Source organism: Phragmites australis, chromosome 16 (genome assembly GCF_958298935.1).
Source record: "Phragmites australis chromosome 16, lpPhrAust1.1, whole genome shotgun sequence".
Classification (NCBI taxonomy): Eukaryota; Viridiplantae; Streptophyta; class Magnoliopsida; order Poales; family Poaceae; genus Phragmites; species Phragmites australis.
In genome coordinates, this window is record NC_084936.1 from 24,632,006 (window position 1) to 24,645,356 (window position 13,351).

Below are 13,351 nucleotides of genomic sequence, written 5' to 3' on the forward strand. Positions count from 1 at the left end.
TAAGTAAGCTCCTTGACGCCGGCTTCATCCAAGAAGTCCTCCACCCCAAGTGGCTGGCAAACCCAGTCATCGTCCTGAAGGCCAACGGCAAGCTCCGCATATGCGTCGACTACACCGACTTAAACAAGGCTTGCCCAAAAGATCCTTTTGCTTTACCTAGCATAGATCAGATTATAGATGCAACCGTGGGGTGCGATCTTTTATATTTTTTAGATGCAAACTCTGGTTATCACCAAATTCGCATGGCCGTAGAGGACGAAGAAAAAACTTCCTTTACCACTCCGGTGGGGGATTATTGTTATGTGTCAATGCCATTTGGTTTGCGCAACGCTGGGTCATCTTTCTAGCACGCCGTGCACATTACCCTTACTTCGCAGGTTGGCTGCAACATCGAAGCTTACATCGACAATCTCGTGGTCAAATCCTGAGATCGCGCCACCTTGCTGGAAGATCTGGCCGAGACTTTCAACAGTCTCCGCACTACCCGCTTGAAGCTCAACCCCGAGAAGTGTGTCTTCGGGGTGCCCGCGGGCAAGCTCCCGGTTTCTTGGTCTCTAGCCAAGGAATCAAGACCAACCCAGAGAAGATCCGGGCCATCGAGCAGATGCAACCCCCGGCTCGACTCAAGAAAGTTCAATGCCTCGCTGGCTGCATGGTGGCCCTGGGGCGCTTTATGTCTAAGCTCGGGGAGCGAGGACTCCCCCTCTTCAAACTCCTGAAGAAGACCAGTCACTTCAACTGGATGCCGGAGGCCGAGTGGGCCTTCCATGACTTGAAAAAGTACCTCACCTCACCACCCGTACTGGTAGCCCCCTCCGAGGGCGAGCCTTTACTACTCTACGTCTCGGCCACACGTCAGGTCACGAGCATGGTACTGGTGGTGGAGCGTGATGAGTGCTCGGGGCAAGGTGCTGGGTCCCAGCTCTCTGCTGCCACCGAGCAGTCTCCAGTTCTCACGGCTCCTCCCGAGCAGGGAGTTGAGCCCGAGCACTTGGCTCCTCCCGACCAGGGAGTCAAGCCCGAGCACTCGGCCAGCCCCGACCACGCCGCTGAGCTCGGGGGCTGTGACAAGCCCTCAGGTGAAGCCACAGTTCGGGCCTGCCATGTACAATGACCGGTGTACTTCGTCAGTGAAGTCCTCCGAGATGCCAAGACAAGATATACCCAAGCCCAGAAGCTGCTCTATGCCATGCTCATCGCTTCCCGGAAGTTGTGCCACTACTTCCAGGCGCACAAGGTCTCGGTGGTTACCACGTATCCGCTGGGGCCAATCCTCTGAAACCGAGAAGGCACTGGGCGCAACGTCAAGTGGGCGGTAGAGCTGGCGGAGTTCGATCTGCACTTTGTCAGCCACCAGGCGATCAAAAGCCTGGCGCTCTCTGACTTTGTGGCAGAGTGGACGCCCGTCCCTGAGATCGACCATGAAGAGATTTCTGAATATCCCGAGCACGATGCGCCCGGGTACTGAGTTATACACTTCGATGGATCCCTCACGCTGAAAGGCGTGGGGGGCTGGAGTGGTTCTCACCTCCCCAACGGGTGAAAAACTCCGGTACATCGTACAGCTGCATTTTCGAGCAACCAATAATATGGCGGAATATGAGGGCCTCATCGTTGGCCTCCGAGCCGCGGTGGGCCTTGGGATTCGTTGCCTGCTAGTCAAGGGAGACTCCCAGCTGGTGGTCAACCAAGTGTCCAAGGAATACCAATGCACGGATCCTCAGATGGCGGCGTACCTGGTGGAAGTCAGGAGGCTGGAGAGGCACTTCGATGACCTAGAGCTGCGGTACATATCTCACCGCGACAACCCTCTGGCCGATGACCTCTCTCGCCTGGCCTCTTCCTGTACGCGCGTCCCTGCTGGAGCCTTTGAAGAAAGGCTCACATGGCCTTCCATCCTGCCTGCCGACCAGGATGAAGGGGAACCCTCAAGCCTAGTTGAGGGAACCCAGGCGGCACCCTCTGTGGGGAACCCCGTCAGGGTGCCACCGCCTGGTGAGTGCGCTGCGCTTGCCGGTGGTTCTCAAGATGCCTCGTGGATCGACGAGATCTGAGGGTACTTGAAAGAAAATATCATTCCCGGGGATGATGCCTCTGCCGAGAGGATTGCACGACAGTCCAAACGCTATGCCATAGTAGATAGGGGTCTCTACCGGCGTGGCACGGACGGTGTCCTCTTGAAATGCATCACCCGGGCAGAAGGTGGTGAGCTTCTCACTGAGATCCATGAGGGCGAGTGCGGTGGCCATGCATCATTCCGCACGCTGGTCGAGAAGGCCTTCCGACAAGGTTTCTACTGGCCTACAGCTCTCCAGGACGGTTCCGAATTGGTTCGACGCTGCAGGGCGTGCCAGTTCCACGCAAAGCAGATTTACTAGCCAGCTCAGGCTCTTCATACCATCCCCCTGTCATGGCCTTTCGCGGTTTGGGGGCTGGACATCCTGGGTTCATTCCCCCGAGCAATTAGGGGCTATGAGTACCTCTACGTCGCCATCGACAAGTTCACCAAGTGGCCGGAGGCGGTTCCAGTCATCAAGGTTACCAAGAACACGACGCTTCTGTTCATCCGCGGTATCACAAGTCGCTTCGGCGTCCTGAACAGGATCATCACTGACAATGGCACTCAGTTTACAAGTGCCCTGTTCAGGGACTACTGCGAGAACCTCGGTATCAAGCTCTGCTTCGCCTCTGTCGCTCATCCTAGGAGCAATGGATAGGTCGAGCGTGCAAATGCTGAGATACTGAAGCGGCTCTATCGGTGAATCAGGAACCGGAGGTCCCCGAATCCCGAGGCCAGGTCAGCAATCCACCATGTGACGCCATCCCGCGGAGTCTCCTCCGCGAGGTAAAAAAGATTAAGTCCCGGGAGAGGGTTCTCGGGGCCACAGTCAGTGGTCCCCGAGTACCAAAGTTCCCCGATGATCTGTGAAGTCTAAAGTGCCGGGAAGAAAGTGCTCGGGAAGGTGTACGGTGACCCCTGAGCACCGAGTCCCCCGACGACCAGGAAGGCTAAGTACAGGGAGAAGTGTACCCGGGGCCGCGAGCGGTGGCCCGCTGGGCGCCCAAGTATCCCGAGGACCCAATGAAGGAAGTTCCGGGAGAGTGCTCGGGGCTGCGTGCGGTGGCCCCCGAGCACTCGGTCCCCCGAGGATCCATACAAGTGTGCCCGGGAGAGAGTGCTCGGGGAAGTGAACAGTGACCCCCGTGTACTCGGTTCCCCGAGGACCAAGAAGGGTATTCTCGGGAGAGAGTGCTCGGGGAGGTGAACAGTACCCCCGAGGACTCAAAAAGCCCCTTGATAGTGGCCCCGGCAGGGGTCCGCTGATAAGGTGTCGGCCAGTCAGAGGCTTGAGGCCGCATTTAAGAGAGCGTGTGGCCTGTCACCTCCAACTGCTCCCGTCACGCTCGGTGTCAGTTCCTGCCACATTTTGGCAGAAGGGCGTGGGGTCATTAAATGCATGGATCCCATCCCGTGCCATCCGGTCCGTCTCGGGATAACGTCGTGAGGGCTGAGGCGTTCCGTCTGCCGCGCTGCTGTGACAGGAGAACAAGACAGGGCGGGCACGCCGGGCCGCTCTGCGGCTACCCGGTGGGCCCTCTCCATGGCGCCCATTTCCAGGGCATTTATCGTGACGGACGACCGGGCTTGGGGCGCATTTTCCACCCCCGGTCACTTCGCACAGAGGCTATGATGACGCCCTTTCCATTTATGGTGCCTTGGAACTCGTGCCCTCCCGTTTGGGGCACGCTACTGCCGACGGGTACTTAGAGCTGCCGGCAGCACAAAGAAGAAGGAGACGAGAAAAGAGAAGAAGGAGACGAGAAAAAAGAAGAAGGAGACGAGAAAAAAGGAGACAAGAAAAGAGAGGAGGAAGAAGAGAAAAGAAGTAAAGGAAAGAGTAAGAAAGAAGGAAGTTTGAAGTTTTTATGTTTGAAGTGAGAAGAGAAGATCGAGAGAACCAAAGGCCAACAGATATACACGAACCGAAGAGCAAGGAGCCTTAGGCTCTAGGATAGACACGCATTCTTGTAACTAGCAACATCCTTGAGGGACATTCTCAGGGCATTTATAGTATCCACACAGGAGTTGGGTGTTACGCCCCTGCACGGCCCAAACCTGTCTAAACGCCGGTGCATTTACTTCATTCCGCACTAGGTCATTCCACCCTACTGGCCATCGCATTCATACCCATTTATTTCTCCGGTGAATATATTCAGGATCATCCCCCCGGCCGAATCTCTAAAAAGGGGTCCCTCAGGATCCCTACGACAGGAGTTAATCCTCCGACAGCTGGCGCGCCAGGTAGGGGGGAAGCATTCCTGAATCTGTTTACTTGTTTTCTTGTGCAGAAAAAATGGCCGGTGGTCATAGTCTCCAGCGCTCTGGCTCCAGCTCCAGTGGGGAAATGGAGCCCCTCGCTCAGGAGGCCCCAATCGCTGCTGCGTCCCAGCAGCAGCCACGATCTGCACGCACGGCGTTTCCCCCCAAGAGGACCAGGGCGCTGGGCCCAGCAGGGCCGCCGTCGCCGCCGTCACCGGTGCACCATCCAACCCCCAGCAGGTGGCCGAAACTCCTGCCGCCAGGTTCGCGTCTGGATAGCGCCGGGCGCCGCTCCGGCGTAGGCTCGCCTTCGGCGAGGCCAGCCCCGGGAGCGCGCTGCTTGCGGCGCATGCTCTCCTCAGGCACCCACCAGTCCAGGCGGCGGGGGAAACCCCAAAGGGCCGCTGGCTCCAGGAAGTCACCGCCCTAGTCGGCACGGCCCGCCGCCAGGTGCTGGCCGAGAGTTCCCACGCCACCTCCCAGCGTGGCGCCGCCAGGACCGGCCCATCATCAGGTGGCGGTCGCACTGGCCGGGGGGCCTCCAGGCGAAGTGCTACCCCCCTGGCCACTACCAGAGCCCAGGACCTCCGCTTGCACCTCAACGTGCGGAGGGGCAACGAAGATGCGCGCGTCACCCTCGAGCGCCAGCGGGAGACCCAGCAGTAGGCCGAAGCCGAGGACCAGGCCTCCTCCTTGCCGGCCCATGATCGCCGGGGCTCCCCAACCCGTCAGCATTCACTGCCCAAGGGCGCTGCCCGCGCCGTTGGATACAGCACCTGGTGTTGTGCCTTTGCCAGTGAGCTCCGTCGGGTCAAATGGCCCACCAAGTTTCGCCCCGAGCTACCAGAGAAGAACGACGGGTCCATCGACCCCGTCGAGTTCCTCCAAATATACACCACCGCTGTCCAGGCGGCTGGTGGTAGCGAAAAGGTGATGGCTAACTACTTTCATGTTGCCTTGAGGGGCTCCGCCCGCTCTTGGCTTATGAACTTACCCCCAGGGTCTATCAGCTCCTGGGATGATCTTTGCCACCAGTTCGTGGCTAATTTTCAGGGCACATTTATGCGCCCCGGCCTGGAGTGCGACCTCCACGCCGTCAAGTAGCAGGAGGGGGAGACGCTGCAGCGCTTTATTCAGCGCTTCAGCCAGGTCCGCAACACCATCCCGCGGATAACCCCCCACGCTGTCATTGTCGCTTTCCGGCAGGGCGTCCGCGACGAGCATATGCTCGAGAAGCTAGGCACGCACGAGGTTGAAACCACCGCGGAACTTTTCGTGCTCACCGACAAGTGCGCCAAGGCGGCGGAAGCTCGGGCTTGGCACGATCTCGCTGAGACTTTCAACAGTCTCCGCACCACCCGCCTAAAGCTCAACCCTGAGAAGTGCGTCTTCGGGATGCCTTCGTGCAAGCTCCTCGGTTTCTTGGTCTCCAGCCGAGGGATCGAGGCCAATCCAGAGAAGATCTGGGCCATCGAGCAGATGCGGCCCCGGGCTCGACTCAAGGAGGTCCAGCGTCTCGCCGGCTGCATGGCGGCCCTCGGGCGCTTCATCTCTAGACTCGGGGAGCGAGGACTCCCCCTCTTCAAGCTTCTGAAGAAAACCAGTCGTTTCAACTGGACGCCAGAGGCCGAGCAGGCCTTTCGCGATCTGAAGAAGTACCTCACCTTGCCGCCCGTACTGGTGGCCCCTTCCGAGGGCGAGCCACTACTGCTCTACATGTCGGCCACTCCTCAGGTCGTGAGCATGGTGTTGGTGGTGGAGCACGATGAGTGCGCGGGGCTGGGTGCTGGCGGAGTTCGACCTGCACTTTGTCAGCCGCCAGGTGATCAAAAGCCAGACGCTCTCTGACTTCGTGGCAGAATGGACGCCCGTCCCTGAGGTCGTTCCAGAAGAAATCTCTACATATCCCGGGCACGATGCGCCTGGGTACTGGGTTATGCACTTCGACGGTTCCCTCACGCTGAAAGGCGCGGGGGCTGGAGTGGTTCTCACCTCCCCAACGGGTGAAGAACTCCAGTACGTCGTGCAGCTACAGTTTCGCGCATCCAACAACATGGCGGAATATGAGGGCATCATCGCCGGCCTCCGAGCCGTGGTGGGCCTCGGGATTCGTCACCTCCTGGTCAAGGGAGACTCCCAGTTGGTGGTCAACCAGGTATCGAAAGAGTACCAGTGCGTGGATCCTCAAATGGCGGTGTACGTGGTGGCAGTCAGGAAGCTGGAGAAGCGCTTCGACGGCCTAGAGCTACGATACATCCCTCGCCGCGACAACTCTCTGGCCGATGACCTCTCCCGCCTGGCCTCCTCCCATGCGCGCGTCCCTGCCGAAGTCTTTGAAGAAAGACTCACACGGTCTTCCGTCCTGCCTGTCGAACAGGACGAAGGGGAAACCTCGAACTCAATTCAGGGGACCCCGGCGGTGCCCTCAGTGGGAAGCCCCGACAGGGTGCCACCGTCCGGCGAGTGCGCTGCGCTTGCTGACTATTCTCAAAATGCCTCGTGGATGGACAAGATCTGAGGGTACTTGAAGGAAAAGTTCCTCCCCGGGGATGATGCCTCTGCTGAAAGAGTTGCTCGGTAGTCCAAACGCTATGCTATAGTAGATGGGGATCTCTACCGGCGTAGCATAGGCGGCGTCCTACTAAAATGCATCACCCAGGCAGAAGGCAGCGAGCTTTTCGCTGAGGTCCACGAGGGCGAGTGCGGTGGCCATGCATCGTTCCTCACGTTGGTCGGGAAGGCCTTCCGGCAAGGTTTCTACTGGCCTACAGCCCTCCAGGATGCTTCCGAGTTGGTTCGACGCTGCAGGGCATGCCAGTTCCACGCAAAGCAGATTCACCAGCCAGCTCAGGCTCTCCAAACTATCCCCCTGTCATGGCCTTTCGCGGTCTGGGGGCTGGACATTCTGGGTCCATTCCCCCGAGCAATCAGGGGCTATGAGTACCTCTACGTCGCCATCGACAAGTTCACAAAGTGGCCGGAGGCAGTTCCAGTCGTCAAGGTGACAAAGAACACGACGCTCCAGTTTATCCATGGTATCACCAGTCGCTTCGGTGTCCCGAACCGGATCATCACCAACAATGGCACTCAGTTCATCAAGCTCTGCTTCGCCTCTGTCGCTCATCCTCGGAGCAATGGGCAGGTCAAGCGCGCCAATGCAGAGATACTGAAGGGGCTCAAAACCCGGACCTACAATGTGCTCGCAAAGCACGGGAAAGGGTGGATCGACGAGCTGCCTGCCGTGCTGTGGGCCAACCGGACCACGCCGAGTCGTGCTACTAGGGAGACTCCTTTCTTCCTTATGTACGGCGCTGAGGCGGTCCTCCCCTCCGAGCTCCTCTAGGCTCCCCTCGGGTGCATGCCTACTCTGAAGGCGAACAGGAACAACAAAGGCGCGACGATGTCGACTATTTAGAAGAGCGCCGGCGGCGTGCCGCCGTCCGAGCAGCCCGCTACCAGCAAAGCCTGCGACGCTACCATCAGCGTCACGTTCGGGCCCGGTCTCTCGAGGTGGGGGATCTAGTTCTCCGACGCGTCCAATCACGCGAAGGAAGGAATAAACTGTCCCCTATGTGGGAAGGCCCCTTTACCATGATTGGTGTCCCACGAGAAGGCTCCTTCCGGTTGGCTGCAGAGGATGGGCATCCGCTCCCTAACCCGTGGAACATCGAGCACCTGCGCAAGTTCTTCCAGTAGATGGCCATGTATGCAGGATCAGGTCAACCATACCGGGGGCTTCCTCCCCCCCTTCCAAGTTGACCGGGGGCTACCACTAACCAGGTAAGTCACCCAGTTTTGTAAAAATTGTCAATACAATATGAATATCAATGTGCAATCCTTATGTCAAATTTCATTTTTTTCTGGATTCCATATGTTTAATCTATTTGGTGAGATGCTCGATCGTGTGAGAAAAGTTCGCTCTCTCGTTTTCCCCGTTGATAAAAGAATCCCTGATCGGTATGCGTGCGGGTAGCTGCCGCTGACTTACGTCTGTCGTGGTAGGCTGTGGTGTTCAGTGTCATGGCAGTCTCCCGGGCACCACCGAGTCCCTGGGGTTCTCGGGTAATCCTATCGCTCGAGCTACTAGAGTAGTCCGGAGCCTAGGCCCCAGGGGCGGGCTGTCGGTGCTCGGTCTGGTCTGTCATACCCGGGCGCCACCGAACCATAGGACCTCTAGGTTATGCCTCTGCCTGTCTAGTCCGCCGGTCTGGGTATTCGAGAGGTCTCGGGTCAAAAACGAGAGCAGTCTATAATGAGTACCGTACTAACAGAGCGCACCAAGCAAAGAATCTTTCTATCTTTCTCAAGTCACAGATCGACAATCAAAAGCAAGAGCAGCTCGACCGCGAGGGCCTCAGTGCCCAGGTCGCTGTTCAGCCCTAGGAGTCCTCGGGTGGTCCTACTGCTCGGGCATGAGTGGTCGGGATCGCCTGATCCCGGGCTCCCCATGCGCCCCCTGGCGCTTGGGCGCCCCCAGCCGTGGGAACCAAGTTCTCGGGCATCCCAAGCTCAGAGCGCATGCCCCTCCTGGATCGGTCGGCCGAAAAGCTGACAGCTGTCCGGTGAGTGGTTAAATTCACATGAATTTACATTCAGTAATATATTGTTCCCGAGTTGTCCTTGGGGGCCCTCGTACTCTAATCTTTTCGGCGAGATGGTCTCCTCGCGCACAAAACCCTGCCACATGCCCGCTTTTCCCGGAACGACAGAACGGACAGTAGAAAGGTGTACCGTACGTACGGCAATGTCTGACCGAAGTCTTTCATGGTGGTCGTGGTGTTCGGTCCGCTTAAAAGGCCCCGGGCACTACCGAGCCTCTGGGGTTCTCGAGTTATCTCACCGCTCGAGCTGCTCGAGTGGTCGGGAGCCTAGACCCTGGGGGCGGGCTGTCGGTGCTCGGTCCGGTCCGTCTTAGCCCAAGCACCACCGAACTGTGGGGACTCTTGGTCGCATTTCCGCCCGCACGCGTCTCCAGTCTATGTGTTTGAGTGGTTGCAGAATGGGAAAGTGTTCACTGGTCATGGCGTGCTCCGTGCAAGACCGATCTATCTCCCGAGCAAGGAAGTTTGTGCCTTTGTCTTTTGAGGAGGAAGAAGAGAAAAGAGAGGAGGAAGAAGAGAAAAGAAGAAAAAAGAAAGAGTAAGAAAGAAGGAAGTTTGAAGTTTTTAAGTTTGAAGTGAGAAGAGAAGATCGAGAGCACCAAAGGCCAACAGATATACACGAACCGAAGAGCAAGGAGCCTCAGGCTCTAGGATAGACACGCATTCTTGTAACTAGCAACATCCTTGAGGGACTTTCTCAGGGCATTTATAGTATCCACACAGGAGTAGGGTGTTACGCCCCCGCGCGGCCCGAACCTGTCTAAACGCCGGTGCATTTACTTCATTCCACACTAGGTCATTCCACCCCGCCGGCCATCGCATTCATACCCATTTATTTCTCCGGAGAACATATTCAGGATCATCCCCCCGGCCAAATCTCTAAAAAGGGGTCCCTCAGGATCCCTGCGACATGAGTTAATCCTTCGACAGGCTCAAAACCCGGACCTACGACGTGCTCACAAAGCACGAGAAAGGGTGGATCGACGAGCTACCTGCTGTGCTATGAGCCAATCGGACCACGCCAAGCCGCACCACCGGGGAGACTCCTTTCTTCCTCGTGTACGGCGCTGAGGCGGTCCTCCCCTCCGAGCTCACTCTTGGCTCCCCTCGGGTGCATGCCTACTCCGAAGGCAAACAGGAACAGCGAAGGCGCGACGACGTCGACTACTTGGAGGAGCGCCGGTGACGTGCCGACGTTCGAGCAGCCAGATACTAGCAAGGCCTGCGGCGCTATCATCAGCGTCACATCCGGGCCCGGTCACTCGAGGTTGGGGATCTAGTTCTCCGACGCGTTCAATCGCGCGAAGGAAGGAATAAACTATCCTCCATGTGGGAAGGCCCCTTTACCGTGATCGGTGTCCCGCGATAAGGCTCGTTCTGGCTAGCTGCGGAGGATGGGCAGCCGCTCCCAAACGCGTGGAACATCGAGCATCTGCACAAGTTCTATCCTTAGGTGGACATGTTTGTGCTCGGACCAACCAGGCCGGGGGTCCCCCCCGCCCAAGTTGGCTGGGGGCTACCACCAACCATGTAAGTCACCCAACCTTGTACAAAATTGTCAATATATACTCTCATTTTTCAGTTCTTATTTCAAATTTTGTTCCAAATTTTCTCTCTGGAATCCAAATGTTTAATCTGTCTGATGAGATGCTCAATTGTGCGAGAAAAACATGCTCTCTCATTTTTCCCGTTGATAAAAGAATCTCGATCGGTATGCGCGCAGGCAGTTGCCGCTGACCTAAGTCTGTTGTGGTAGGCTATGGTGTCCGGTGCCATGGCAGTACCCCGAGCATCACCGAGCCTCTGGGGTTCTCGGGTAATCCTACTGCTTGAGCAAAGAGTGGTCGGGACCGCCTAGACCCCAGGGGCGGGTTGTTGGTGCTCGGTCTGGTCAGTCCTTCCCGGGCAAAAACCAAACCATAGGACCTTTCCTATTTCCTAAAGCTTACAGATCAACAACCAAGAATGAAAGTAGCTCGACCGCAAGGGCTTCCGTGCCCAGGGCGCTGCTCGAGCCTCTGGGGTCCTCAGGCAGTCCTACCGCTCGGGTACGAGTGGTCAGGACCGCCTGGCCCCTGGCTCCATCTCATGCTCTCCAGTGCTCGGGCATTCTGTCCGAGGGAACCAAGTTCTCGGGTACCCCGAGCTCGAAGCGCATACCCCTCCTGTATCGGTTGAGTGGCTAAAGTCATGCGAATCTATAGTTCTCGAGTTATCCTCGGAAGGCTGACAGCTGTCCGTTGAGTGGCTAAAGTCATACAAGTTTACATTCTTACTTACTCAGCAATCTATAGTTCTCGAGTTATCCTCGGGACCCTCGCATTCTAATCTGTTCGGCAAGATAGTCTTGTTGGGGAACGGGTAGGCTACGCTAGCACAAAACAAATTTTCTCTACCGCATTCAACCAGGAAGCCATGCGAGTAGGGGATCATGAATCGTTACCACTTGACGAGCAGTGCAGCGGAAGAAGAGTTGGAGCAGACCAATCCAACATCGTGCGCGTCAAGTAGTCGATCGTCAACCTCATCCCGATTACGTCCCGAGCACTTTCCGAGCACTCGCGAGTTCGTCCCGAGTACCCCGAGCACGACCCGAGCACCCCCGAGCACGTCCCGAGTACCCCGAGCACATTCCGAGCACCCCCGAGCACGTCCCGAGTACCCCGAGCACGTCCCTAGCACCCCCGAGCACGTCCCGAGTACCCCCGAGCAGATCAGCACCGCATTAGCAGCAGCGCCTCTACGGTATCCACACGTACAAGGATGGAATCGCCGTGCGCTGGTGTGCTAGCACCGCGCGCGCGGCTAGGGTTTCGAAGGGAGTTCGGGAATAGGAGGCGGCCAGGGTTTTGGTGGCAAGGTATGTTTTTTTCGGAACCACCCGATGTGCCTTGGCCTTGCCTCTTCTTATATAGAGCTCACTAATGGGCCTTTAATCAACATTAAAGCCCATCATGACTCTAAACCCTAATGGACCTTTAATCAACATTAAAGCCCATTAGCAGATCCAAACCGCAAACTCGATCGCCTCTAGGGCATATCACCAACAATCTCCCACTTGCACTAGAGTCAGTACAAGTTTCATATCCCATCCCCTTAAGTGTGTGACCCGTTAGGTTCATGTGTAAACGGCCGCTATCCGGAAACCCTTTTCCGAATTGCAAGTCAATGGCGGTACCTAGCAGGACATATTGACTCCCGAATGCACACAAAGATCATATCGGCTGAACCTTGATATACTCATGCACCAATCCCTTTACCACACGATACCAGTCAAGCTCAAGGCGAGATTCGTGCCACCCTTGTGATAGCTCGACCATTCACTCGATCAAGTAGTGGATTCACCATGATTAACTCTTTAATCACATTGGCATGGCCATGCACTTTCCAATCCAACTACCTCGAGGGGCCCAGAGATATCTCTCCCGTTATTTAGGAGGGGTAAATTCCATCTTGATCACTCACATCCCACGACATGTTTCATAACACACCCGAAAGCAACCTTTATAACTACCCAGTTACGGAATAGCGTTTGGAAGCCCCTAAGTGTGTTACTACACATTCTGGAATCAATGATGATCTCACGTCAAAGGACTCTGTAGGTACACCATTTGAGATAACAACTGATGGCACATTAAAAATAACAATCCCAGCAGTATCTCAGGGTGGGTCTATCCAACATCATGTTCTCTAACATGTGTCCACATTACTGATTTGATATCTCCATATCTATGATCCGTGAAACATGATCATCATTCAGTCAAATGTGCTAATCTATAAATCATTATTGTCCCACATAATGATATGAGATTAGGGACTATTTAGAACAACATCATAAAAACAAAGAGTTTCACAAACAAGTCACATACTTGCTGATCAATGTAAATGATAATTATTCATGGAACCAGATAACAATTATCCAAAAGTGCATTAGCATAGACAGAACACATTCTCTCACATGCACTAGAGTCTATCCCGCAAGTATCTAATACCCATAGAGCTCAAGTGTGCCTCATGCTTGGGCTGTGGGAGAGGCTTCGTCAACGGATCAGCAATATTCGAATCCGTGTGCACCTTGCATATCTTTACATCACCTCTATCAATAATCTCTCGAATGAGGTGATAGCGCCGAAGTATGTGCTTGGACTTCTGGTGTGACCTAGGCTCCTTGGCTTGTGCAATGGCTCCACTATTGTCACAATAGAGGTCCATTAGACTGGACGCACTAGGGACCACATCCAACTCAGAAACAAATTTTCTGATCCAAACAGCCTCTTTTGCAGCTTCCGAAGCTGCGATATACTCGGCCTCCGTCGTGGAATCAGCAACCGTTTCTTGCTTGGAACTCTTCCAACTCACCGCACCTCTATTAAGGCAAAACACAAAACCAGACTGCGATCTCGAATCGTCCTTGTCAGTTTGGAAGCTT